The 27,570-nt window shown below is 38.5% G+C and overlaps 1 protein-coding gene and 1 pseudogene across 1 annotated transcript in view; both read right to left on the bottom strand.

Annotated features, from left to right (window-relative positions):
* Nucleotides 1–27,570, bottom strand: part of Pcdh15 (protocadherin related 15) — a 1,443,104-nt gene that overhangs the window by 1,328,237 nt on the left and 87,297 nt on the right. The window lies entirely within an intron of this gene.
* On the bottom strand, nt 10,121–11,250 carry LOC110302702 (annotated as a pseudogene).

The raw sequence follows: 27,570 nt of genomic DNA, 5'->3' as shown, positions 1-27,570 counted from the left end.
TGAGTTATAGTTGGGTACGATAAAGAATTCCTGCTTTCTAACTGTTACAGGTGGCAACTACAATTACAGTTGTAAATAAGTTAAACCAAGTATTTATTCAAACAGGTAGCAGAAAATTTTCACTGTATCTGATAATAACTAACTAGACAAATAAATATACAGGACCTGATTTTAAACACTGCAAGATGAACTCATGTAGGCAAGCCAAAAGGGTCTTCATTTTTATATACAGTTTTATAAGTTTACATTCCAGCTAATTCAAACTCTAAAACATCATTTTCTCCAGGTATCCACATAGCTGCCTTCTTTGGGCGTAGGGTAGCTCCTCCAATTTCACTCTTAGCTGTACCAAAAAAACAAAAAACAAAAACAAAAACAAACAAACAAACAAAAACAAAAATTCCCTCCCCCTCCACATACTAGTTTTGAATCTTTTACCTGGTTTTTCACTATATCAGTTACCTCTAAATGGCATTATTTATAATACTGAAAAAATATAATATAGTATAAAAATATAATATATAATATAATATATAAAATATAATATAACACAAAGATAGATACCATTAAGGTTTCTTATAACTGAAGAGACTGGAAGAATAGTTTACATGTGCTCTGCATTGCTAAACTTGTGTTCTAAAGTTGAAAATTCCTGAACGATCACAAGGTGATGCCTTTATAACTCCCACCCCTTCACTTACCCATCCTATCTCCAAGACGATAATATTTTCATCTAGCCACTTTGGAGGATGACTAAAACAGATAACATTCAACATTAGTCACATCCCAACCAGATAGCAAATATCTCAGACACAGTTATTAAAGTTTTGATTTGTTACACTGGTATATGCTTAGCTAGTTTTTTTACTTGATAACATACTACTATATAGATCCGACATGAACACTCATTTTATAAAGCATATTGCTTAGTAACCAATGCAATAATAGAGACTTAATAAGTGCATGCTGAGAAGGATATTGAATTAACTAATTAGATCACTATGGAATGTGCTAGGTTTGAGTTATATTTCTGGAAACACTTCAAAGTCTATATCCAAGTACTTTTAGATATTTATCTACAAGAACAGTCCAGATTTTCATGGATTTCCTTTCTTATTTGTGGTCACAGGTAGAAGTATGTGAGATCATGGGAAAGCATCCAATAAGCTGATCCTATCCAATCCCCACTTTCTCATAGAACAGCTGATGGGACATAAAGGGCTCTCAAAATGTCATATTTTCAAATACAATCAACAATTATTCAAACCTGTTTCAAGAATACATTTTCCCACTTTGAGTCTAAAATGAAATGGGTGATGGCTTTAATGTTGCCGTGATATAGACAGAGGTCATTCTGAGAACTTTAGGTGCGTGTAAATTATACTTCCAAAGGAAAACATCTATTCAGGAAGAAAGTGATCAGCTCTCTTGTGATTGGACTCAGGGAAAGATTTCATCAGGAATCCAAATAACTCACCCTATGTGAAATAATTCATGCTAATTCAACACATCAATTGCCAATGACTTGCTTTTGCTTCTGAGTTGGTTCCCAATAACCAAGGAGCTCTGCATGGCATTTGTACAAAGCAATGAAATATTCTTTAGATTGGTTTTTGAACATCTCACTTCCTACCTCATTGAACTGTTTTGTAGGCTTTGCTTTTATAGTTTATAGGAGGAAAAAAATCAGATTTGTTGTATAATCTTGACTTTAATGCTGGTGTTGGCCCTTAAAATCAAACTTTTTTTTTTTTTTTTTTTTTTTTTTTTTTTTTTTTAGCAATTAAGTCTGTCCAGGATGAACCTTATATTCCAGCATGATATTACAGTCGCTCAGGGCAAATGTGAGCTAGAAAATATGTGTTTATTATTCATTATCCGAATCTTCTTTCCTTTCTCCCCCTCTGCCATTTTAGTTTCTGTTTGGGTTTGGGTTTTCTCTGAAACCGACTCCCATTATATTGCTCTGGTTGGTCTGGTACATGCGATGTTGCCCAGACTGACTTTAAACTTGCAGTAATCCTCCTGTAGCTGCCCCCTCCCCAGTACTGGGATCATTGGTGTATGTTACTCCAACTGGTTTATACTCGAATAATCTGGGCTATGTGAATAGAGAACATCAACTCTTCAGGAGGTCTTGTGGCCAAATTTCATTCAACTTCTAATGCAGTATCATTGGACAAAGGTTCTAACGATTGTGTTTACTGCTCCATTCATAAGCACAGAGCCTTGGTTTGATACAGAACAGGTAAAGGAGACAAGAGCAAGTGTCTGAATGAAGTAAAGCCTTAATGAAGGAGGAAGCAATGAAACACACTTCACACGCATCCTCCCTAACCAATTGGGTGCCATGTGCTAAAAGTATAATAGCAACTTCAGGGAAATGGCCAAAGCAAATGAGACCATGAGGATAGCTTGTCTTCCTTAAGGGAGATTGAAACTCTGATGCCATGCAATTTGAACACAGAGGGGAAATATCACATTACTGTTTGTATATTGACACTAGGATTTGAATGCCACACATTATACAAACAAGGCAGTTAGTATAGAACAAAAAGTCACAATGAAAATGATGTCTGACTATATGGTAAGATGACTTCCCACTTTCCTGTGGTCTGGAATTTCCCCAACATATAGTAAATACATCCAAGAAGAAATCATCCAAACTGCCAATCCCAGTGCAAGTGTAAAACCTAGTAATGACACAATATATTGACACAGAGCTGTATATATGGAACATTTTCCCAGTGAAGACATTCACAGCATGCCTTCTCTGAAGAAAACAACAAGCTTGTTTCTAAAATGTAAATGTCATGGCAAACAAACTAGCAAAGCCAAACAAATTTTATGATCTAAAATTTCACAGCAGAGGCATTGCCTTATTTGGGAAGTTTTTATAGAACTGATGTAATTACAACAATGCCTTAATCACAAAAAAAAAGACATAGAAACTGATGCAACCAATACAGAAACTCACATACAAAGCATGTTGTTGTTGTTGTTGTTGTTATTGTTGTTGTTGTTGTTGTTTTGCCAAAGGCAACTTAGAGGTCCAACAGGACAGTGAATGACCCTTACTCATAGAGCATTAAAAACAAACTCAGTATAGATCACATATTAAATGTAGGCACTAAAAATGAACAAGTGGTAGAAATCAGAGAAAGTTTTATAACATTAGGTAAGGCAGATAGATATTTGTCCCCAATAACAAAACAAACACAAAACAGCATTACTTGTAGGAGATAAAAAAAATACACTTAACTTCCTCCGAATAAAAATGAATTTTCTTTAGAATATATTGTTTTAAAACCAAATAGGGCCAACCACTGACTAGGAAAAATCCTCTCTAAGAAGAGAGATCAATATGTAAATATTTAAAAACATCTGAAAATTGAAACATCACAAAGCAACTGTGGGAAGATATTTGCCAGTATATATCACAGACGTGGTTAGGTGCATAGATGGTGCATACAGGAGTAAGACTAACTGAAACAGAGCATCAGCATCATGGTCAATACCAGGGTGTGTATCATTCTGAAGTCATCACCAGGTATGATGGCTATTTTTGGTTGTCAACTTGACTACATCTGGAATTAACTAAAACCCAAATGGTTGGATTCACCTGTAGGGGATTATGTTTCTTAATTAAATCACTGTAGGTGGGAAGGTTCATCTTTAATCTGGATCTTCTGAGGTAGAAAGATCCATCTTTAATTTGGGTTATATCTCCTCCTGGTAGCCTATAAAAATGACATGGAAGAAGGAAGTGTTCTATCTTTCTTTCTCTATCTCTGTCTCTATCTGTCTCTGCTTCTGTATTTGTCTCTCTTCCTGTCTCCCCACCCCACCTATACCTGCTTGTTCCTCTTCTGGCTAGCAAGTTCATTCCCAAAGATATATTAGATGATAGATAGATAGATAGGTAGATAGATAGATAGATAGATAGATAGATAGATAGATAGATAGATAGATAAAGATATCCATTCTCTAACATTCATTTCACTAGAGAAGCCCAATACACCAGGCATCAGTGAGTGTGGAGCAAATGAAACCAGTAGATTTTTCCACAGAAATCCACATAGCACAGTTTTTTTTTTTTTTTTACATTTAGCAGTCCCTCAAAATATTAAATACAATTTTCCACATGACCAGCATTCACTGCATGAAGAGCTCTTTACTCAAATGAACTCACAGCATATATCCACAGAAAGACATATTTAGAGAGTCAAAGCAATACTTTCATACAGGCCTGAACTTGAAATAACCCAAGTATACCTCACGTACTGAAATAGGAACAACTGTGAGCTCTGGCTACTGCCCACACTCAGTAATTCAAAAACGAAATATTAAACTACAGCATAAAATCATACAGAGTGAAAAATGAAATCAAATACCTAAGACTCCATATGATGCCAAATAGATAACATCAAAGAAGAGATACACAAATTATTCCTCTGCATGTCTAGTAGAAAAGCATATTGCTTGCTGTAACAACCCATCACTTGAAGGGATAGATCAAGATATACATAAGATGTGAGGAAGCCATGAGAGAGATTAGCATGCCCAGACTTGCAATAAGAGGAAAGGATGGGTAGAAGAGGGAAGGAATGGGAACCATATGTCTCTCAGTCTCCATTTCTGCCTTCTTAAGACTAGGCTTTGGACCTGAAACCCAATTCCTGGTGCAGCATAGTGAAATATACAGAGAGAGCCCAAGCAGTCTACCCTAGGCTGATGTCCCAGACTGAGTAATGTAGCTACCTTAGCCAGACACCTGGCTACCTCTGTCACCCCTCCCTCAGATTAAGGGTACAGAGGGGCAGCAAGGTAATACTAGCCAAATCTTTGCTCTAGAAATATCTTAACAACGTATTTAGAGCATCATCTCTGCCCTAGCTCAGGAGCTTTCAACCTTCCAAGTACTCTGACCCTTTTATACAGTCCCTCGTGTTGTGATGACCCCAACTATAAAATTAATCTGTTGCTACTTCATAACGATAGTCTGCTATGAATCGTAATGTAAACACGGGTGTTTCCCAATGGTCTCGGTCAACCCCTGTGAAAAGGTCCTTCAACCCCGCAAAGGTTGCAGTCCACAGACTGAGGACCACTGCCCTGGCAGGAGCTTCAAAAGCTTCATTCTATCTGCCCCCTGAGCCAAAGACAGATTTAGCCATTTCTTCCCACAGAGTCGTGTAGGAAGACAGAAGACCTTTACTTGGGGGAAATCTATGAAACCTCACCTTAATTAAGACTTCAGTAGGCATCACCTGGGCTGTCAGGTCTCAGAGAGTACCTACCTGTGTACTCTTGACAGGAAATGATGGAAAAGATTCTTTAGTGAGTTCTTATACTTTCCGAACTCCAACCTGTATTGTCAGGAAGACATCAGCTAAGCACAAACACGGGGCATTGGACAGAAGCTTCTCAAGACTAAGGTCGTTAAAACAAGGAATGGAGACAATTGCAGTGTGAAGGGTCCTCAGGAGGAATGAAAACTGGATGACATTTTGTATCCTGGATCTGTTCCTACAATGGGGGAAAGATATGCTGGTACAGCCAAATAAATTCTGAGGTTAATTTAATACTGCATATTAATGTCAGGGCTTTCTTTAGTTGTGAGGTACACTTCAATAATGTAAGATGTTTACAGAGGTGAAAGCTGGTAAGGTATATGCAAACATTCTGTACTATCTTTGCAATGTTGATATAAAACTAGTAAAAATTAAGAGCGAGAAAATCTCAACTCATTACTTAGTAAATAGATTGGAAACCTTATCCAGAAAGAACGATTGACTTCCTTGAAAGAGTGATATCTGAGACTCATATGACCACGAGGGTAAAGACCAGTATTTTTGATAGCAGTTTCACCTCTTTAGTTAAAGAGCAAGTAAAAGAACTAAATGTCAACCCAGTCCTGTCATTACATGATATTCTCTGCTGATTTCAACTTCCCCTGAAACACAAGTCAAAGCCTCCTGTCCTAAATTCCAGAGTCATTTTTGTATTGAATCATAGAGAAGGGTCTGGGTTAATTAAATGTGAGTAACTGGGTATATAGGGAGAAGACACTAATGATGCAATAAACACAAGAAGGCATTGGATATGATTGAACTACCAATTAAAATTAAAATATACAGCGATAAGATTAGCTTTAATGTTTGTGCGTTTCACACATGAGACTGCCTGCTCACTAAAACTTACTTGCAAGCTCAAAATCCATACTCATGTCACCCCAAATTCAACCACAGTGTCGAGGATAGAGCAAGGAAAAAATACAGGTGGCAAGTAAACTGTTCCCTTCCGTAGGTCAAAAGGGCACACTGACTTCAAAGTTCATACTAGTAGCCAATATTCCTTTCTTGGTATAGTACTTGGTATGCTTTCTATACTTCTGTAAATGGTGTGGCCTCAAGCATGATCTGAAAAATCTTCCTATGTCTTTACTAAATCAACAGCAAATACTTAAGGCAGAAGTCAATTAGAAGCACAAGGAAAGCCAGGTTGGATAGTGATAGGTTGAAAGACACGCAATGGCCAAAAGTCTTCGGAACACACTCCTTTTCCGCATGTGTGTACATTTGTTTCACTTCAATTTAAACTGACACAAACATCCCTGTTAACATCACAGACAGTGGTTAATCCACTAGCCTTGAGTTTCCCAAACTGTATATTCCAAAGAAGTGTTACAGTTTCATCAAGCCCTTGGCTATAACATGGGATTGAACATGATGGATGTTTTAAATAACAACTGAGTTTTAAACCCATGGGACCTTAACATTATAGACAGAGCTTTTTCTCGGACACATAAGAGATTCCCTCAGTGAAAGTCTATTTTTAAAGTCTATACAGAGTGTGAACCTATAAATCATTGTGGTTTTCTCTATTTCAGTCATTAAATAATCCATATGGGATCTGTGGGGACTGTTATCTTCTATGTGTCAACTAGTTATCTGGATATTTAGAGGTCTTTATTATATGGATCCTGTGGGAGAGGCTATTAGGATGTATGATATACACATCCTTTTCCTATATCAACTGGACATCACCTCTCACCCTGCATCAGAAACACAGTTCCAAAGACACTTGATCTTAGGGCATACAACACTGATATAGGCCAGCCTTATGTATACAACTCAAGAGTCACACTTCTTACAAAGTGATTATGCTGGCTAAGCATAAGTTATTTCTACAGGTCAGTCTTTGTTTTCCACAACTCGCCCATGGATGTGAGACTGATGTATGGGAGACCTTCAGGAAATAGCTAGACATAAGAGCTTGAAAGCACCTCTACAGAACTAAGTAGCCAATGGCCACCATAACATATTCCCTTGGGTAGTATTCAACTGGACATGGTTGTAGAGGCCAGGGGGAGATGTTTAATTTTTATTTGGAAGTTCTAAATCAATATAAGGCTTTATTTTGATGGATGTAAATCCCTCTTAATATTTACCCATTAATAATAATCTTATTTTTCTGAGTTAAATATCTGATTTCACATGCACCACAGTTGCATTGGGTTCCAGAAAGTTGTAAAGACTATTATGAAAAACATTATAGAGAGAGTTAGTTCCATATGCTTTTGAGATAACTCAGATGAAGTAAGGCTCAATCAACTGCAATATCATTACCAAATTAAAGGAGGATCCATAGAAGTACAAAAATAAATAAAAAAATAAACAAACAAACCAACCACAAAGAAAAATGCTCTAAATGTTCATGATAATGCAAACTTCCCAACTAATGTTAAACAAGTGCTTAAAACTGTTAAGCTAGGGCTGCAGGGCCAGCTCAGAGGTTAAGTGTGTACCCTGTTCCTGCAGAGGACCTGAGTTCATTTCTTGGCATCCATACAGAACACTCAGACCACCTATTGCTCTAGAGTATACGAGTGCCTATTTTGGATTCTGAAGCAACAAACTCATATGCATTAAGACATATCAAAACAAAGCATCTTCCAAAAGTAAGATTAAAAAAAAACAAAGACAACAACAACACAACAACAACAAAAACACAGCAGAAAGGTCTATCTGTAATCTTCGAATCTCACACATGACAATGTTAGTCCAGGACCCGAGTGCTAAGATAGCCCAATCAAACTGAATTCTACTTAATTATAGAATCATCAATTGACACATACTCAAGTCAGCATAAATCAATATTCAAAGTAATGAACAGAAATATATAATGAGAAACTGACAGGAGGAAGATAAAACAAGAACAGACAAACGGAACACTTAGATTTCCATTGTCTGCGTTGTCATCTAAAACGAAAATAATCACCTGTTCATATGACTTCATGGATTTACTTTTAAGGTAAAAAAAAAAATCAATGTTTTATTAATCTTTTTTGACATTCTCCAAAAACTGTCACAGGAATAGTGACTATGGGAACTCTCTCTAACAGCAACAAATGCAGCAGAAAATATTAGCAGTCCCACTAAGTCACTCTGGCACTGACAGACTCTCTGACTTGGTATACCATAAACTTGTTTAAAAGTCACTGAGAAGCAGGAAATATAGAATCCCGTCATGCCAGTTTTGTACATTTCAGAAACTATGTCCAATTTAAAATATGTGTTCTTACACAGTATAGGCAGTGCTAAATCTCCTTCCCACTGAGATGCCATGAATAATTCTGCTTGGAAAGTCCTTGGAGGAGGCCCTTTGAGCATCTCTGGCAGAAAGCATTTCCATTTGCATGTACTTACCAAGGGGAGGAGTGGTTAACAGGAAGCACTTGTTTTCCTCTCTCTCTCTTTTTTTTTTTTTTTTTTTTTGATAAAAGGAAGGATTTTCATTTTGCTTTTATTTTTGGAAAATGGTCTAAATTATGTAAAATATCAAACAGTTAGATGATTCTCTGGGATGTATGTTTGCTTTTCTTCTTAAAAGTAGACATATAAGACATTCATTCTCCCAATCTCCCCTCTAGTCTTCTGTCTGAAGTAGAAGGCGATTATAACAGTTTTAGCCACATCTTGACTATAAAACCACACCTGTCAATCTGCTTCTACCCTTAGAAGCATGTGTGATATGTTACTCTAAAGAAAAGGTGTAACAACAGTTGTCTTATTTTAGGCTCTTACCTTAGGGTTCTGTCTTAGTTAGGATTTTACTGCTGTGAACAGACACCATGACCAAGAAAAGTTTTACAGAGGACAACATTTAACTGGGGCTGGCTTACAAGTTCAGAGGTTCAATCCATTATCACTAAGGTGGAAACATGGCAACATCCAGACAGGCTTGATGTAGAAGGGGCTGAAAATTCAACATCATCTGAAGGCTGCTAGTGGAAGACTGGCTTCCCAAAAGCTAGGATGAGGGTAATAAGGCCACACCCACAGTAACACACCTACTCCAACAAGGCCATGCTTCCTAATAGGTGCCACTCCCTGGGCTCAGCATATATAAACCATCACAGGTGTTGAACTGAATTCTGTTATTGGAGCCAAAGCTCTGTATTTCACAAAATTTTAGGTTTTTTTTTTTTTTTTTTTTTAAATTTTAGACAGGGTCTGATCATATAACCAAAGCTGGCCTGAAATTCAGCTGAACTCAAACTACAATTCTTCTGTCTTACACAATACTTTGGATCTAAGGTGTACAGTGCCCAGATGCCATTGATATTTCGTTTTTTCCTTTAGAATTATTTTATTAAATCATAAATATACAACAGCTTCTTAACTCTACACACACACTTAATTTTTTAAAGGAAAAACATTATATCTTATTACACCATGATCCTGGCTAATGGCTTTTCAAAACTTTTGAGAAAAATCTGTAAAAAGGTTTCACATGTCATCTAAAACTTACAAATTTAACATTATCAAAGAAGGAATGCTTCTACACTCTTACAAAGACCACTAGAAAGAAACAATTAAAAAGCTAAGAAACTGTCTCAAAGGATTTTTTTTTCTTTTTTACAATCCTTCCTCCACAGTAAGGTAATGTCATTAAATAATCCAATCCATTCACAAAATGGCTCTCTGCATCTGCTCTGGTGTCTTCTGCCATACCACTGCAAACTAATGCATGACTGAGATAAGAGTTTCCTTAACATTGCTATTTCGATAACCTGAAGCTGTTCTGTTACCTCTGGGCTCTCATCCTCTCCTGTTTATACAGCGAAGCCCATGGTAAGTAGGAAGAAGCTTAAATCTGCTCCTTCCACCACACTCCCACTTCCTCCACTTCCTCCAGGACCATAGTTCCTTCCACCATATGGTCCTTCTATGTTCCTGCTACCTCCAAAGTTTCTACTCTTCATTGGACCATAGTTAGAAGGTTGCTGGCTATAATTTCCAAAATCATTGTAACTTCTACTTTCATAATTTACTGCTCCATAGTTGTCATAACCACCTCTGTAGCCCCCACCCTGGTTGCCATATCCAGGTCCTCCACTACCATATCGTCCTCTTCTTCCTCCATAACCAGGGCCACCTCCAAAATTGCCACCTCCAGGTCCTCCTCCATACCCATTATAGCCATTTCCAAATCCAGGACCACTTCTGTATCCATCAGATCCCACCCCCCACCCCACCCCCCACCCCCCCGCCTTAAAGTTGCTTCCTGGTCCTGGTCCAAAATTGCCACTGCCACCACGAGAATCCCCCAAAACAAAGTTTCGTCTTCTTCCACTCCTAGAACTTTGGACCTCCTGCATTTCTTGTCTAGACAGTGCCTTTCTAACTTCTGCATTGTATGATTTATGGTGTGATTTTTTTTTTTTTTTTGCAAGACAATTTTATCCACAGGATCATGGTCATCAAAAGAAACAAAGCCAAGGCCTCTTTTCTTCCCAGACTGCCTATCGGTAATTATTTCAATAGTATCAATTTTTCCATACTCTATAAATAGTAATCTTTAAGGTGGTGTACCTCAGTATCTTCCTTAATTCCACCAACAAACAGCTTCTTCACAGTCACATGGGCTCCTGGTTTTCCAGACTCCTCTCTTGCTACAGCACGTTTTGGCTCAACTTCCCTGCCATCAATGGAATGAGACCTTGTAGCCATGGCAGCGTCAACCTCAGCCAGGGATGAGAAAGTTACAAAGCCAAATCCTCTTGATCTTTTGCTTGCAGGATCNCGCATAACCACACAGTCTGTAAGCTTTCCCCACTGCTCATAGTAGTTTCTCAAACTTTTTTCCGTGGTTTCAAAGCTTAAGCCACCAATAAAGAGCTTGCTGAACTTTTCCTTTTCTCTTTTTCCTCTCCAAAGGAACAGTTTCTAAAGTTTTCTCCATCGCGGACTCAGTCGCTTCAGCCCGGTTTCCCGCAGTCGAGCGAGATGAGAAAGATCTCCTTGAACGGACACGCACGGGACTCATCCTGATGCTGTGGGGAGATCAGGCGATGGCCAAGAAACTGGACTGCAAGGAGCTCCTGCACAAGGGACCAGCACCGCTGCTACTCGACAGTGATACACTTTTAATTAAACATAGGCATCCATTCCCAGAGCTAAGTATTCAACATCCTGGGTCGTCCTTAGAGAAGCAAGAACATTCAATACACCAAGTGTCCAAAGGTTTCATAAAGAGACAATTTCTGGACCAGGAGGAAAAGAAATACTTTCTTCTCTAAAAATACAAATTTACAAGTGTGAATGTCTAGATCTACACAGAAACCCTGAGGGTTTCATTCACTTACAAAATTAACCATGGTAACCTCTCATTATGCTTCCTTCTTCTGCATCTGTGTACATGCATGTATGTACATTTGATGCATGTATGTTTGTAGGCCAGAGATCCAAGTCAAGTTTTTTCAGGTATTATCCTTGTCTTTGAGACAAGGTAAATTACTCAGGGATTTGTCTAAATTAGCTGGAAAGTGAGCCCAGGATGTGCCTGTGTCCCTCCTCCAAGTTCCTTGGCCCCAGTAGTGGGAACTCAGGCTTGTGCTCCCAATTGGCCAGATACTTGGGCTAGGAACCAGGTATTAATGATAGAAGGCTTTACTGAGGGAGCTTCCCAACCCCAGCTTCACATTGAATTTAGAAACCGAAGGATTAACTGCTAAACTAGACCTTTGTTCTTGTGCCCCCAAATCTAAACCACCACATACATCAGGATGTAGACATGTGTAACTTAACATCATTTGCATTTCAAATTAAAATCAATAATTGGATCTTTACCTTTGTCCCCACAGCTATGCTCAAAATAATGACCCAAAGAGAAATGAACACATAAACACACACAATCACACACACTTATGTCATGTTTTCTTGATATATGGTGTTTATTTTTCATTGGAACAAATGGGAAAAAAAATCTGAAATCCGTGCACCTGCTTCAAATTGAACATCTGAGTTACAACTGCAAAATAGTTTTGTTATAATGTTATAAGGAATCTAAATGCAATGGAAGACACTTTGTAACTATGCATCCCCTTCAACCCACTCCTGGGAAAGTCAGAGGGTAGCTATGTCTCAAGGGGTTATCCTTATTGAATATGAGAACCTGAGCATGAGCCATGTTTTATGTTGCAAACAAGGCACTTAACATAGGAAGGCACTCGCACACCAGTGGGGACACTGTCTTTTTGAAAAAAAGCCAGATATCAGCAGGCAAAGCAGACATTGTTCACAAGCTCTAAATTCAGATTTTTTTTCCAAGCTTACAATCAGAAAAATATCCCTCTTGTAAGGTTCCTCCCAAGGTCTAGCAGGCTTCTAGGAATCTTTACATACTGGTATCCTGCTTCCAAAATCCCCAGTGCTTTGACTAATGACAGAACAAGGTCAAACATGGTTCCCCTGCACTTTCTAAAGATATTTAAATGTGACAGAAACTTGGGTAGCACAACTCACACTGTTTTTCTGTGTTTCTTCTTTGACAATCTGAGGGATGATTCCCATTGCCTTGCTTCATCTACACAAGCAATCCACCTCTGTGTGACATAGTCTGCCCTATTTGAAGTCGTGTGTTCTGGGAAGATGGCTCACTAAGTAAGAGCATTTGTTGCAGGAACATGAGGGACTGAGCTTTGATTCTAGGACAGGCATAGAAAGCTGAGTTGAAGCTAGGCAGTGGTGGTGCACACTTTAATCCTAGCACTTGGAAGGCTGAGGCAGGAGGATTTCTGAGTTTGAGGCCAGCCTGGTCTACAGAGTGAGTTCCAGGACAGCCAGGGCTACACAGAGAAACTCTGTCTCGAGAAAAGAAAGAAAGAAAGAAAGAAAGAAAGAAAGAAAGAAAGAAAGAAAGAAAGAAAGAAAGAAAGAAAGAAAGAAAGAAAGAAAGGAGAAAGTAAGTCAATCTGAGCTGAGGCAGGAGCATGACAGAAATCACTGATCAGTCAGCTCAACCCAGGTCTATGTTCAGGGAAATACTCTGAGAGAGGAAGGCAGATAGTGATAGAGGCAGATACCCTGAAAATTTCTTTGTCTTCCCCATATATGCATGCATGCAGAACCATGAGCACATTCACACACACACACGCACACACCTGCCTACCCACATATGAGAAAAGTAAACTAGTAGAAAGCCTTTCTTACAAAAGCTGCACAATTAATGGCTCCCAAATAGAAAACACATCAGCAGAAAGGACAAAGGGAGGGGAGCTTACAGTTAAACCTAAACAGACCTGTGTTAACCATTTGAAAAACTGTTTTTCTGCCTAAAGCATATTTTTAGACCTGCCTTTCGACTGTAATCAAGTATGATTCAGAAACAAAGAACAAGAAGAATAAGTGTTGTGAGAGGAAGAGAAAAGTCTTCACACTGATCTGCAGTATTGGATGCCAGGAAGCAGTAGCTAAACTATGTGAAAATAAAAATAAAGTAAGTAACTTGCACTCTCAGTTTCCATGACATTTTGTCATGAAGCAATTTACAATACAAATACAATAAAAAGGAAAACAGGAAAGAATGGGAGGTTTTTGTCACAACATGGGGACAGGGACCAGAGGACTCAGGGACACTAAGGTTCCAATAACTTGGAAGACAAGAAACTGAAGAGAAAGGATCAATCCACAAGGACAACTAGTTGCAGAGAGAGCTTAGCTACCTGCCCCCTGGTCCCTGTGGGTCTGTAGCTGAGTGTGCACACAGAGCTATTGAGGTGCAGAGAGACCAGGTTTAAAAGAAAGAAAATTTTCATTGAATTGAGTGGTGGAGGCACTACCAGTTCTGATCACCTACTGGGAAGCATCACCATTGTCAGAAGGCTTACCTGACTCACAACAGCAGAAAGGGAGGGATGAGTTATGAAATAGTTGTCATTCGAATGAGGGCTTCTTGGGGCACTCCCTAAGAATGTGGTGATGGCTATTCCTGCTTGTCAATTTGACTACATCTGCAATGAACAAACTACAATCCAGAAATGGAAGACACACCTTTGATCCAGATCTTGGGGCTGGAAAATGAAGGCTTCTGACATGGACATGGAGATTTTGAGGCATTGTGGCCATGAAAAGCTTAGGTCCAGGTAAGGTAGCACACACGCACCTTTAATCCCAGGAGACTGAGGCAAGCAGATCAATGAGTTCAAGGCCAGCCTGGAACAAAGCAAGTTCCAGATCCTGGCATGGTGGCACACACCTTTATTCTGGGCCATGCCTTCTGCTGGAGGCCTACATAAGGACATTGGAAGAAGGAAGATTCACTCTTTTTTACCTGCTTGCACTTACTTGCCAGCATTTCTGTTGGAACCTAATTCTTAAGGATTTCAGTTTATACAGTAGACCAGCTGAAACAATTAGCCTCATGGGACTGAGCAACTACTAGATTCTTGGACTTCCCACTCACACCTGCCCATTGTTGGGTTAGTTGAACTACAGACTGAAAATCATTCCAATCAACTCCTTAAATATATAAAGGCATCCATAAGTTCTCTGACTTTAGAGACCCCTGACTAATACAAATGTTAAAATTTATCATCATGGTCAGCTTTAATTTTCAACTTTATATAATCTAGAATGTCCTGGGAAGACAGGCTGAATGAAGGATTGTCTATAGCAGGTTAGCCCGCAGGTCTGTCTGTATAGAATGTTCTGGATTATGTTAAGTGATGTTGGAAGACCCAATCCACTGAGTTCGGGTCCTGGACTATATGAGAGGGATGAAAGTACACAGAGAAAAGAGTGTGTGCATTCATCTGTCTATTCTTGATCATGGATGAGACTTGATGCTTCGAGTTCCTAAGTAATACCCATGGCAATGGACCATTTCTCCCATCAGTTCTTTTTCTTAGGGTGTTTGTTATCATAGCAACAGAAAGTGGAAGTAGGACAAACATCCCTCAGAAAATCACTTAGCTGGTGTAGCATCATCCATGGAGGAGAGTCAGTAGGAGACAGAAAAATAATATTTGAAAATATTTAACAGTTGAGAAGTGTTCACATCAAAACTCATCATAATAGAATCTCCATAAGCTAGAATGAGGGAGACACATTCAAAGACATTCAAAGCCTCAGAAGTGGATGCTCACAGTCAGCTATTGGATGGAACACGGGGCCCCCATTGGAGGAGCTAGAGAAAGCACCCAAGGAGCTGAAGGGGTCTGCAAACCTATAGGTGGAACAATAATATGAACTAACCAGTACCCCCTGGAGCTCGTGTCTCTAGCTGCATATGTAGCAGAAGATGGCCTAGTCGGCCATCATTGGGAAGAGAGTCCCCTTGGTCTTGCAAACTTTATATGCCCCAGTACAAGGGAAAGCCAGGGCCAAGAAATGGGAGTGGGTGGGGAGGGGAGCAGGGTGGGGGGAGAGTATAGGGGACTTTCGGGATAGCATTTGAAATGTAAATGAAGAAAATACCTAATAAAACATTGGGAAAAATACATTTTTGTTGGTGGGATGTCCAGCTAGAACTGATCACATTTCCAGTAATTAGGCTTCTGTAAGTAATGTTTTCAATCATTCAGGATCATTGGAAAGTTCCTAAAGATACACACCGCCCTGGTAAATGTCTTCTCAAAAATCATACTAAATTTCAGCAAAACCAATGAGAATTCTTGCCTTCTGAGTCAATCCTGCTTCTTACCATAGCTTTTTCAGTAGTAGCATTGGAATTTAAGCAGATGTGGCAAAGAAGAACAGTCCTTTCTAGTAGAACACATGTCCTATGGAACGTGGAGGGAATCCAAAGACTTTTAGATAGATTTTTAATTTCTTTTCAGTGCCCTGATATTTAAATGTGATCTAACAAGGTCTTCTCTACTTATTGACCCCAAAAGGACACAAACATGCACTTCCATCTCCATGACTATGCCTAGCAACACTATTTACAAGCAACAGTGGATATAATAGTCCCTGTGTCCATAAATTTCTGGTTGCATTAAAATGGGAAGATGTATTATGACTCAGCCTTAATAACGAAATTACTCAATTACTGATGTGTGCAACAGCATGCTTGAATAAAATGTATGATAATAAGAGGAAGAAGCTAGTCAAAACAAAACAAAAACAAACAAAATAAAGCTTCTGCTACGGGGCTCAGCGAGCTATGAAGAACAGGAAGAACAATGATTTTAAGAGCCAGAGGGAATGGGTATCATTAAAGGAACCAGTGTTTTCCAGATTCAACAGGTATGACACAGATATAACTCAAAGAGACTGTGGTAACATAGACAGGTTCAAACCTGATGGGTTCCTAGTGGTGAAAGAGGGAAGTAGACATGGGATTTCATCCCAAAGCCAGAAGCATTTTGCAAATGACAGCCGCTAGGAAAAAGAAAAATTCAAATGTCTTTAATGATCCAACATTGGGTATATCAGAATAGAACTGCCTTCTATGATTTTGTGTATATGTCTGTGTTTTTTTTTCCTTCAAATTTCTTGGATTTTTTTGTTTGTTTTGTTATTTGTGAATATACTGTGGCTGCCTTCAAACACACCAGAAGAGGGCATCAGATCCCATTACAGATGGTTTGTGAGCCACCCTGTGGTTGCTGGGAATTGAACTCAGGATCTCTGGAAGAGCAGTGAGTGATCTTAACCACTGAGCCATCTTTCCAGTCCCCATTGTGTTTTCTTTTTATAAGCAGGAGAAAGAATATGAAGTTTGTTGGGTGAGAAGATTGGTGCATAGTAGGTATGGGGAAGAATGTAATTGATATATGTTGTAAAAAATTCAAAACATAAATAAAACACAACAAACAACCTAAATATACAAGATCAAGAATCTAAATATATTACTTTATGTTAGAATTATTTATGACAAAGTTTATGGATAAATAAGGTTTGAAATGCCAAGTGAATGAAATTCAACACTTTCTAGGAGAATTACAACTGACTGTTTCATGCCATTTTATTTCCATTTTATAAATCTTTAAGAAATTGAAATATCTATGGATATATATTTCAATATACATATAGTTTACCAGGATTAGTTGACAACAGAATTATTTTCAGTTTATTTTATTATCCAATTTTCCTAGGAAATTTGATCTTGATAAAATGCCATGCCCAAATAAATTAATACAAACAAAAAGTACAAACAATGGCCAGACAAACATCATGCCATTAATGTCTACTTGTGCAAAAAGGTTTTGCCTTCCATAGACATAGGGTAGTCGTCTGATTTATTCTGTACAAAACACAGGTCATACAATTTTGTCCAATTAGATGCTTCCTGTTTTATGAAAACCTATTTACAATAAAACTAATGTATTCTAACATCTAAAATTGATGGCATTCAATTTAGAGAACAAATCAAGATGCACTCAAGATTGGTTATGAAAGCAAGCCCCAAAATGTTTTAGATTAAAAGAGAGACTTCGAGTTTGAAGACTCCATTTAGCAAGCATCAGGTGATTGTTGCTCCCTTCCCCAACACTGCCTGACTCCCGTTTGTGCACGTGTGCATCTTTGCCAAACCTGCAAGGAATAGAGAGATTGTAAAATGTACTGAGTGATTCAAAATTCTGCTGAGTTTAAAATGTACGAGATCAGTTGATGATTTTTGGAGTCTTTGATTTAAATTCTCTTTTATCTACTGGTAAGTATAAACCTATTGGGTTTAGCCTGCATCCACTAAGTACAGCTTCATTAATGTTTACGCCTCTAAAGAATGGATTCTGAAGATTCTATGAAGTGCCTCCAAATACAAGATGTCTGAAGACATGTAAAATAGGGTTTTCTATCAAAATGTTTCTGAGAAGACTCTGGGAGAGGGAATGACTGCATTTTAAAGTCAGGAACACAGGTAAGGATCTTTCTAAGTCTGGTTGATTCACAAGATTTCCAACAGATCATAGTTTTCAGAGAGTCAAGGGCTTTTAACTAAGTTCCCTATCCTGACTGACTATGGAGTATCCAGGTCAGTGTGTTTTTGAAGCAGCATCTAGACCTTTGTCAGCAAAAGAGATTCAGCTTGCCCACAATGTGAAATGAATTTCCATTTGTTCTAGTCCAAACCTGAAATAAAATATGCACAAAAGTTCAAGTGACCTGATTTCTTTCAGCACTTGTTAAAAGAAAAAATAAATCAGATTATCATAAGCCTAACAGTTTCCTGTCCCCCTGAGGTGGCAAGTGAACTTGGGATATGAAGATTTTAGGTGGATCCCCTATTGAATATCATATGACATTTTGCAAATGAAATTGAACTGGATTATGGTACATACAGATTCAGTAAAAGTGTACTTGTTTATTTACTTGAAAGATGCATTTAAGATAAAATACTACCGTTATCATAGTTCATAGACTAAGTATATATGAAGGCTTAAAACATCTACTTAATATGTTAAAACATGTAAATACTAAGGACAAATATTTTTAAATATGTGATATTTGTCATGTTATCCACTCACTGATAAGTGGATATTAGCCCAGAAACTTAGAATACCCAAGATACAATTTGCAAAACACATGAAACTCAAGAAGAAGGAAAACCAAAGTGTGGAAACTTCTTTCCTTCTTAGAATGGGGAACAAAATACCCATGGAAGGAGTTACAGAGACAGAGTTCGGAGCTGAGACAGAAGGAAGGATCATCCAGAGACTGCCCTACCCGGGGATCCATCCCGTAGGCAACCACCAAACCCAGACACAATTGCATATACCAGCAAGATTTTGCTGACAGGACCCTGATATAACTCTCAATTGTGAGGCTATGTCAGTGCCTGGCAAATACAGAAATGGATGCTTACAGTCATCTATTGGATGAAACACAGGATCCCCAATGAAGGACCTAGAGAAAGTACCCAAGGAGCTGAAGGGGTCTACAACCCTGTAGGAGGAACAGCAATATGAACTAACCACTATCCCCAGAGCTCATATCTCTAGCTGCACGTGTAGCACAGGATGGCCTAGATGGCCATCAATGGGGGGGGGGGNGGCCATTGGGCTTACGAAGATTATATGCCCCAGTATAGGGGAATGCCAGAGCCAGGAAGCAGGAGTGGGTAGGTTGGGGAGCAGGGCAGGGAGGGTACAGGGGATTTTCGGAGAGGAAACTAGGAAGAGGATAGCATTTGAAATGTAAATGAAGAAAATATCTAATAAATAAATAAAATAAATAAAAATGTGATATTTGCGTTTTATGATACAAGGTCATAGAAGATATAATTTTGAGAAATAAAACAGAAACTGCAACTGGAACATTGCTCTTTATAATAGAAGGGAATAAAGTCAGTCATCAAGGAGAAGTAACATTTTAAGAATAAATAGATTGAAAATCGGTAGAAATTATGATAAATTGGTAAAAGAGTACTTTAAAGCCTATATACATATATTACATATATACATATATAATACACATATAATACATATATACACATATATTATATGTGTAATATATATAAAGCTCATATATACATATATATTACATGTGTAATATATATGTCTCTGTGTGTGTGTGTGTGTATATATATATATATATATAACACATATAATGTTTTAACATTTTTCTACTTGTTCACATGAAATTGACAACAGATGGTTAAAATTATGATTGTGTGTATTGAAGAAAATACTTTCACCTATTATTGTGTATGTATACACTAGGAGTCTTAATTATGACGAGGTGAAGACATCCAAAACTCAATTCTTAGAAACATTTAAAAATAAAACCACTCTGTGACTAAGTCACAGACCCAATATGTAAATCTGAAGTATGTCATCTTACCTTTTAAGTTGCAGTATTTTATAAATTCTTAAGTTAGGATGCAAAAGTGGCTTTGCTATGGGATTCTGTCTGTCTATGGGGATCCTTCACGTCCCTCTCCACACTGCCCTCCACAGATCCCCTATTCTCCTCCTGCTGTTCCCTTTCTTCCATCTCCTAAAGTCGCAACCTCTACACTCATATCACAGATCACACACTCTCCTCTTGTCCATTGCCCTCTCTTTTACAGGTGATTCCTCCACTGCTATAATGACTTTCAACATACACGCCCATTGGAATGCATATATTATATGTTGAGTCTGGCCTATCTCACCTGCTATAATAATCTCCAATTCCATTTCCCTAAAAGTTTCATGAGTACTAATCTCTAATGATAAATATGTGTGCATATATATTATATATATATAGAGAGATAGATAGATATGTTTTAGATTTATATATTGATATATAGCTATACACAAATATATATATATATATATATATATATATATATATACATCTACACCTATCCTACTTAATCCATTCATCTGCTAGTAGGTATGCAGGCAGACTGGTTTCTTTTCTAAGCACTGTGAAGAGAAATGTAACGAACACAGATGAGAAAATACCTGTGCAGCTCCCAACTTAGCATAATATTAGTAATCAAACAAAATCACTATAACCTGCTGAGTTAAGAAGACCACTGTAGCACATTGTTATGATTTTGTTGCTACAAAAATGCTTAAAAATGTTTATTTATTACTGAGTGGACCAGGACATAATTGAAATTGGGTATGTATTTACATGCTATGGCCAGAATATAAACTATACTGATTTGGAGAAAAATAGTACTTATACAGATGTACATTGTAGACAGACTTCAATTCTTTATGGTTCAAGGAAGGTCATACAGAACAATAATTTATCTTTTACTTTTAATGTTCTCTAAATAGTTGTCTCTTCCATATTAGGAAGCAGCCGAAGGGCTCTGTGATGCTGTCAGCTGCAGCTACAGATTTCCAGTTTATTAGGTCAAGAAACACTAGTGGCAGTGACAGAAGCCAGTGGAACACAGAGGAAACACAGTTCTGATGGGTATTCCAAAGAGAAATCACGCCATAGGTGTTTGATTCAAAATGCATGAGGGACTCAATTACAGCTGCAGTGAGCAGACTGAAGATGGGAGGTATTGTGTATATAAGCTTGAATTATCTTTCCTTCCCATTTCTCTGTAACCAACTCCAAAGTTTAAATGTTGAAATGATTGGTCCTATGAAGGCTTGATAGATGCCCCAGTGTAGGGGAACTGAGGATGGGGAGGTGTGAGTGGGTGGGTGGGTGGGTGGGAGAACATACTCATGGAAGCAGAGGGAGGGAGGACAGGATAGGGGTTTCAGGGGGAGAATGGGAAAGGGGATAACACTTGAAATGTAAATAAAGAATCCAATAAAAAATGAATCAAAACATTAGTTAATCTATTATTAAAAGTACATATCTCAACAAAAAGAAAAACTTGAAATGAAGATAGCTAAAGCATTGTCATTTTTAAAACTGAGACTATGCTAATTTATTATTTAACATCCCAATTCCATTTTGGTTTTTAAAGATCTGTTGTTTATATGACATTATATCCTTTACCACACACTGCATAATAAAACAAGGCGGCAGATGAAGTATATGGTGCAGTCCATCTAGGAAAGAAAAGGTTTTAAAAGCCTAGCAAGCAAAACAACACATCAAATCATCTTATATGAAAATCCAAAGTCAAGCACCATCAGAGAAAAAAGTATATGTTCATAACAGAATGTTTAATATGTACAATCCAAAATATAGGTGATTTACTATTATGTTATTACAGTAAACCATGAAGTGCACACATGACAGAAAAAATGAGAAAAGTAAGATTTAAGAATTTGGAATCCCTCTGTCAGGGTATCCACATAAAATTCCAAGCTTTGAGAAACTGAGGTAGGAAAATCTCAAGGTGAAGGCAAGCCTAGGCTATGTGTCAGATATTGTCTAAAAGAACAACAACGGAAAAGTAGAATATGGTTAAAGAATTCTTAAAAACTATCATAAAGGATTCAGGTGCCTGGCTTAACTCATCTTCAAGTGATCCAAAATCACACTACCATCATTTCGACATCCAGCAGATGGTATTTAAAATGTCAGGTTGGAATATCACTCAGAGGTGAACAGAGGGTCAAGCAAGAGCACATGTTATCTTGAAAACAGAAAGCAAGGGTCACAGATGACTGTCTGACAGTGAGCTGACAACCAAAACAAACTTGAGAATCACACAAATCCAGAACGAAACACAGCTGTAGGAGCCAAAGCCTCCTTCTATGAAGCAATAGCTGGGGCATAACTGAAGAACAGCTCACAGTTATAATTGCTAATAATATTTCACGGCCTACATTTACTCTGATGTACAATTGAGAGAGGATCCACATGCACACACAATTTATAAGATTCCCCATCAAAGTAATTACAGCAATTGGGAGTCATTCATACAGATGTTTGGCCTTACAGAATCATTTCAGGATTAACACAGTATGGCATGTAATGCCTTTCATTCCTACATGCAGTCTCAGACTTCTCCGCATTCAATTTGATAAGGACTTTGCTAGCAATCTACATTTAATTTTAATCTTGCAGAAAATTGGGTGCTAAGTCAGTAAGCCAGAACGCAACAACAAAGAGTTATTTATGAGTCTGGTGAAAAACGGCTTCTGTATCACAAATCATAGAGTTATTAGAACTCCCAGCAAGGATAATCGTAGAGACAATCTGGTCATTGTGCACATGAGAAAAAATAGCTACCTAGAGAGATGAGGAAGTGTGCAGGTGGCTGTGCAGCTGTACAGTGAAGGCTGGATTAGAACCCGAGTCTCAGACTGTGGAATTGAGGGTCTTCCACAAGCATTCATTGTCTCCCATCACTTATCATACAGCATGAAACCATTGACATTGCCCTACTATGGTGTGCTACATAGGTATGAAAAGTTTGCCTTACTCTTGCTTGCAAGATGGGTATGAAAAGTTTCTACTGAAAGGCATTTTATAGCTCTACGAAATGGAGTTTTGAAACATATGCGTATAGTTCAGTGTATTGTTTGTATTGATTTGCCTTAGTCAGGGTTTCTGTTCCTGTAAAAACATCATGACCAAGAAGCAGTTGGGAAGGAAAGGGTTTATTCGGCTTACACTTCCATACTGCTGTTCATCAACAAGGAAGTCAGGACTGGAACTCAAGCAGGTCAAGAAGCAGGAGCTGATGCAGAGGCCATGGAGGGATGTTCCTTTACTGGCTGGCTTCCCCTGGCTTGCTCAGCCTGCTCTCTTATAGAACCTAAGACTACCAGCCCAGAGATGGTCCCACCCACAAAGGGCCTTTCCCCCTTGATCACTAATTGAGAAAATGCCTTACAGCTGGATCTCATGGAGGCACTTCCCCAATTGAAGCTTCTTTCTCTGTGATAACTCCAGCTGTGTCAAGTTGAAACACAAAACTAGACAGTACAAGATATATGCTATTTATACTTAAATATATGTGTGTTATCTATCATAAATTAGCATGTTTTATTGTATTGAATCTTTTCTGTAAAGTGCAGCCATTTGTGCTTATATATTGTTGCCATGACTGTAATAGGGATTAGAAAATCTGGAGGGAAAAAATAGCTTCCTGAAATAAGGAAAACACACATTAGCCTAGAATGGCACTCATAAAACTTAAGCCCAAACTCAACTCCTGCTCCTTCCTCCACCTAGGAGCTTTGTCAGGAGTGTTTACAATTAATATTTAGGTGAATAGATCAATCATCTCTTTGTTTATAAAGTGAGAAAATATAGGTTTTGAGGGTAACATAATAGCTTAAAGCCAGGAGTTAATTTCTCCTTCCCTTCCTGTGTTCTTTAAAACTATTTTTAAACTGAAAATTCACACAAGCTTCCATGGATGATGATAAAGGTCTCAGTTCTCTCTGGAAGCCTGGAATTAAATTCTTAGGAACCTCAACATTAGCATTTATTTGTTCTTTTAAGAAAATAAAAATCTTCGAAGGTTACAAAGAAAAGTCTACATGGAGAGTGAAAAACCCCATTCCCTTCTGTTCAGACCTTCCCCTGTTGGCATTACATAAGCAAAACTGGTGTCAGATTATCCACTTAAAAGGAAGTATGTCTGCTTACTTTACAAGTCAATAATAATGTATGGCATCATTTAACTCTTACTCCATGTTGACTAGAAACTGTTTTAACTACCTCCAGATGTGCAGCATATGAGCACTCTCTGTGTGCAAGTCACCTTTCCCAGATAAGTGTAGCTACCACCCCTTGTCAAGGAAGCTTTTCTTTACCACATAGGGTACAGAGAAACATGAGTGGATTCAATGCAGAGGTCAACAAATTGTGGGGCACCCAGCCTCATTGAAGACATCTACAACATAGCTCTTGCATCTGTTGCTTAGGGAACATGGAGGAAGAATGGGTCAGAAAGACTGTTAAGAGCCAGAATACCAGGAAGTCTGCAGTGAAACAGCCTCTCCTTAGGATGACTGTATAAATAAGACTGGTGTAATAGCAATGCCAATAGGATGGTAACGTGAGGGGGAGAATTTTGCAGGGTCCCAGCCCTAGACAAACAACTGCAGGCAACTAATGACTGGTAGGAGTTTTGCTTCTCCAAGAAATGGGCCTCTTTATTGGTTGTCCAATGTGGAGTGGTCAGCTATGAAGCTATATCACACACACACACACACACACACACACACACACACACACAGAGTCCTGAGTTGGCAGGTTTTATCTATATATATTTGTATGCATGCGTACATACACATTTACATGTATATAACAATGATAAAGAATAAGAAAGTTATCAGCTTAGGAGTGGAACATGGAACATGGGAGGGGTTCAAAGGAGGGAAGAAAGGGAAGAGAGAAGGGGATGCTATTCTATTCCCCAATAAAATATCTTTGAAAGGCCTTCTTGAACAGAGGTGAAGATTGAAATATGATGTATCCTTCAAGCAACTCACCCTCAGGTTATTTCTTCAATTTTACATAAATCTATGCCAGTATATAGAATGTCTTATGTGTGTACAAGGCCATGCAGAGAATCAATCTACACACACACACAGACACACACCAGGCACAGCAATCACAATGTCAAATATGGGTGTACATCACATTCTCCTCCATTTTTTTTCTTTTAAGGATTTTATATTTTATTTTTGTTATCACCGGTGTATGTGTCCATTTACAATGCATGGGGAGAGCAATACATAGAGGTCATTTGTGCAGGTCAAAGGACAACTTTGTAGACTCCTTCATTTTCTTGTTGCACCTGCTCAGAGGTCCAGACACCCCACACAGGTGGTCTTTCACGGTTTCTTCACCTAGCAGTAAGGACCACATCCCTGCACCCCTGTGAGACAGTATAGACCTATACAAACAGAATCAACTGGCTAATTACATTCTCCTCCTCTTACAAAACGTTCTGTGAAGAGGTGAATTTGGTACAGGGAAACTGTCTTCAGATAGTCTATTTCTACTTAAAAATTTAAATGTTATCTACACAGTATAGTTTCATGTTTTAACTATAAGTTCTGAATACTTTTTTTACAGTAGATAGAGAGACAGACGTGGTTGACTTCGCAAAGCACCCATGAGTATCTTCATGGGGCAGACATAGACTCTTTTATTATGTAAATCATTGTGCCTTCCCAATAAAGACACTGCTTTTTCTAGGCACAGATCCAAAGCTTGGCTTCACTCAGTTTAGTGGGCTACATACATCTTCAGAAAATAATTCAGGACAAGGTTGATATCACCTTGAAGGGACTGAGTGTCCAACATTGCTTCAAAGACAGAAACGTGTGCTAAATAAATGGCAATGGACCTGCCCCTTGCTGACAGTCTGGAGTTTCTGAATCGCAGCCATCCTGAAGGAGGCTTGGACAGAGCTCACAGAATGCTTGCATGTGGGTGGCACACCATTAACACTTCCCAAAGCCTTTCTGAAGGGGAAATATTTCATAAGGTGTGAAATACAGTTCTATAAAGTAGTAATGAGGTTCCAAGAAGATTCCGTTAAAAAAAGAAAAAAAAAAAAAAAAAGAATGTTTGAGCTGGGCCTGATGGTACATGCCTTTGATCCCAGCCCTTGGTAGGGAAATGGATCACTGTCAAGTTCAAGGCCAACCTAGTCTGCATAGTGAGACTCTGTCTCAAAACGAAAAGAGAAATCTGGACATGAAAGCTGTTCACTTTTTCTACTATTCTGTTTTCTTCAAGAGAACAGTGACTAACTACTGGAAACTTAAATGATCTTTTTAAAAAAGTTTTAGAAGTATAAACATCTGATAACCTGGTTTGATTATTTGGTTGTCTGGGTCTGTTTCAATGGGCTATTTTTCACTGTATCTCTTGAGATAAGTGCATAGGTCTTTCTATCTTCCACTCATCTGCCCCATGGACTCTTTTGTTATCACAAGGTACCTTGAACAGTAACTGTCCCAGAATGCACCTGGGATATTGTACCTGGGCGGTGATGGGTACTTGACTGAATCTCCAGGATTTCCATACGAAAAATTCAGGCATCAGGCCCTGAGTTCTTCCATAGGGATTTTGCAGACATGTGTGAATAACAGATATTTCCAATTTTTCAGTAGACGAGAGGTAGGGGAGTACCTCTGCCTCAACTTTGCTGTGGTGTCAAGGCCGAAAGCTCTGCTGAACTATTCTTGCCGTGTACCAAGCTGTGGGACATCAGTGGCCTATTCCTGCAGGTACCAAGAAGGTAGTACTACTGGCTCATCCTTATTGTATTATCAAGGTAGGGGGCACTTTTGGGTCATCCTTGCTTGGTAGCAAATTGGAAGCATGGCTGGGCCATCCTGGATACCACTGGGAGTCTTTTATTTCAAGAACTCAGGCACCTTTTGCAAATACAGCTGGAAGCTGGAAGAATGGGTTGTGTTAAATTTAAATACTTTTTCTTACCCACAGGAGGCCGGGTCTTGGCTGTAGAAGAAATATTGCTTCCTACTTCTTTGGAAGTTTGGTTGGGTGATTTATCATCTTTAGTCACCAGATTTCTCCAAACAGAAGAACAGAAGGAGAAATGATTAAATAAATTTCTTCCTTCTCTACAGGAGACCCAGATGACAATGGCAATTTGTTAACTTCTGGATGTAAAAGAGTGATTAGGGAGAAATATATCTTCTAGCATTTCCCTACATCTTTAACTTGTTTTACGGCTGCCAGTTGCCAAGTTCAGCACACGCACTAGCTTCATCTCAGCAAAGTTGTGTGCAGAGTTCTTATCCAATCAGCAAACTTGTATGTAGAGTTCTTACCCAATCAGCAAAGTCGTATGCAGAGTTCTTACCCAATCAGCAAAGTTGTGTGCAGAGTTTTTACCCAATCAGCAAAGTCGTATGCAGAGTTCTTACCCAATCAGCAAAGTTGTATGCAGAGTTCTTACCCAATCAGCAAAGTCGTATGCAGAGTT

This window comes from Mus caroli, chromosome 10, assembly GCF_900094665.2.
Source record: "Mus caroli chromosome 10, CAROLI_EIJ_v1.1, whole genome shotgun sequence".
Classification (NCBI taxonomy): domain Eukaryota; kingdom Metazoa; phylum Chordata; class Mammalia; order Rodentia; family Muridae; genus Mus; species Mus caroli.
Note: the sequence above shows the minus strand (reverse complement) of the source record. Positions and strands in the feature narration are given on the sequence as shown.